We start from the raw sequence: 2,717 nt of genomic DNA, 5'->3' as shown, positions 1-2,717 counted from the left end.
CGAGGAGGGAGGGGGAGGCGGGGGCGGGGGTGGGATGGACGAACGGGTCGGGGTGCGTGTGGCCTCGCGTGCGTTTGGTATTTTTCGTCCGGGGCTCTTTCGGCCGCGACGGGCTCCCCCCAGCCCTGCCATGTGGGGCAGGGCCGCCCCGGTCCCACGCGGCAGTGGCCGTGGGTGGAACTGGCGTGTTGCGATCGGCCGGCCTGGGGCGCGTCGGGTGGGGGTGGGGACGGCGGGCCCGGGCCGTGGGCGGGGCTGATTGGTGGGTCTCGCAGGGCCTGCGTGGGGTGGCTGTAAGGAGCGCGTGGGCCCACATGTCAGTCGGACGGCATGCTGGCTCTCCTTTTCTTTTCCTTGGGAGTATTTTCCCGCAGTTTTCGAAGTGCCGCGTGTTCAGTGTTCACCAGGTGGGTTGAGCTAAGCGTTGCCGTTTTGAGAAGGTTACGGTGACTGATCTGCGTCGACTGATCTGCTGTGTCGAGGTGTGTTACGGTGTTCCTGCAGCATGTGTAAGAGTTAAGCAGTCCATCGGCTACCCCAGAAAGACGACTCCAATACGGATCACCAAGTCGCCCCTGAATATTTGAATCGGGCAGTTCAAACTTTTTCTCTTGTCATTCAACGACGGTCGTCTAATTTGTTCCGACCGGTCCGGATGTCCTGAATTACAGGAAGCATAACCAAACGTAGAGGCAGTTTGCAGTCATCCAGGCGCACGTCCGGTCCACCCAAAAGACACACTCATCGGCGCACTCGGGCGTTCTTGTTAAAAGTAACGAAAATGTTAACGTCCACACATGTGGGCGTTAACCAACTCATCCACACGTCTTCACCACCGTCCAGTAACTTCTGCACGAATTTTGGCACGAATTAGCTAATTTTGTATGTCACGTAGGACAACTCGCGTGTGTGGTGTGTGAGAGAGGTCGCCCACACATTTGTTTTACCACACGGAGGGGCCGGTGTGTGGGCATTTAGTAGTTCGCCCACACATCAGTTTTCAGTCACGCACAAGGGCTGGTGTGTGAGCGTTTGCCATCTCGCCCACACACCCGCCTCCTCTTCCACACCCAAGCTATCAGTTGCCATGCGTTTTGCAGTGTACATGGCAACTGCCCTAGTATGATTGCAAGCAGATGTCAACTCTCTCTTTTTTTACCCGAACATGTCAGTTGCCATATGTTTTGCATGGTACATGGCAAACTGCCCTAGCGTGCACATAAGCAGATGGCAACTCTTTCTTTTTAAATGGCAACTGCCCTAGCGTGCTTGTGAGCACATGACAACTCTTTCTTTTACCCGAACACATTTTTTGCCATGCCTTTTTTGTAGCTACATGGCAACTGCCTAGTGTTAGTAGGTGGCAACTCCTAAAATTTTGAAATCATGGCAACTGCAGTAGACCAGACCACACATGGCAACAACTGTAGTTGTCCAAAAAATGGCAATCTGGAACTTTGACCTAAGATGGCAATTGCAGTTGAGCAAACATGGCAACTGTAGTTGTCCGACATGGCAACCGTAGTTCAGCGACATGGCAACTGCACTTAAACGAACATGGGTGAGGTCCGCCCCATGGCAACTGCGGGGCGCGCGGGACCACGAGGTACGAGGCCTGACGTACCGCGCGTGTGGGCGTTATCTATTTCGCCCACACACACGCGCGTAAGAGGGACTGGGAGGGGAAAAAAGAGGCATGTGGGCGCTAATTGTTTTGCCCACACACAGACGCGTGGGCTAGTCCTCTTAGGCACCACACAGAACATGTGGGCAGATTTCTTAACGCCCACACGTGTGGCAGTTATTGGCGTCCAAAAGTAATGGGCTTGGTCATGTACAAGTTCTTAAATTCCTAAAGTAAATCTCAAAGGCCCAATGGCAAGAAGTGGTTCTAAACTTCAGTCTCATATATAATTGTTATTGAGTAGATGTGGTACCTCTTTATATAGTAGGTTCTTCCGACTAAAGAATATGGTGAGTATGAGGAGAGAAAGAGAACAACAAGCGCGTGTGCTCGCCTTGCCTCGTCCCGCCTCGCCGGGCTTGGCCGGGGCGTGGGCGTGCAACATGCGCGTGAATGATCTGCCCAGATACGACGTTGCTTTCTTTTGTCGTTTTATTTTTGCATGTCTTGGCAGACAAGTTGATTGTTTTCTTGTCCGATTACTTACGACTTGGAAACCAAGTCGGTTTGAGATCATAATCGCGAGACAAAACCGCACGGGTTCTCCTTTATATATGACTTACCGGCCACAACCAAAGACATACCGAAACAAGCTGGGGTTTTGCCTCATGTCACAACTTGCGACGCCACCGTAGTCTAACACGGTATCTCTTTTGCTGTGAGCAAACTAAACAGGTTCTTGTCAAATAGGGGGGGTGATCATTGGCATGCACTTGATAGAGTCTTGCGCCATCTGAGAAGTACAATGAGTTATGAAATTCACTATTCAGGGCACTCTGTCGTGCTTGAAGGATATAATGATTCTAGTTGGATTTCTGATGTTGGTGTGATTTATGCCACAAGTGGGTATGTATTTACTTATGAAGGTGGCGTGATATCATGAAGGTCTTGTAAGCAAACCATTTTGACAAAGGTCAACCATGGAAGCAGAACTTTCTACTTTACACATAGCCACTGTTGAGGCTGGGTGGCTGTTTGAGCCCTCGATGGGCTTGCCTGTGGTTGAACAACTAGTGTCGGCTATTCTTATCGA

Source organism: Triticum dicoccoides, chromosome 5A (genome assembly GCF_002162155.2).
Source record: "Triticum dicoccoides isolate Atlit2015 ecotype Zavitan chromosome 5A, WEW_v2.0, whole genome shotgun sequence".
Classification (NCBI taxonomy): Eukaryota; Viridiplantae; Streptophyta; class Magnoliopsida; order Poales; family Poaceae; genus Triticum; species Triticum dicoccoides.
The sequence above is the reverse complement of the archived record's forward strand: the minus strand, read 5'-3'. Positions refer to the sequence as shown.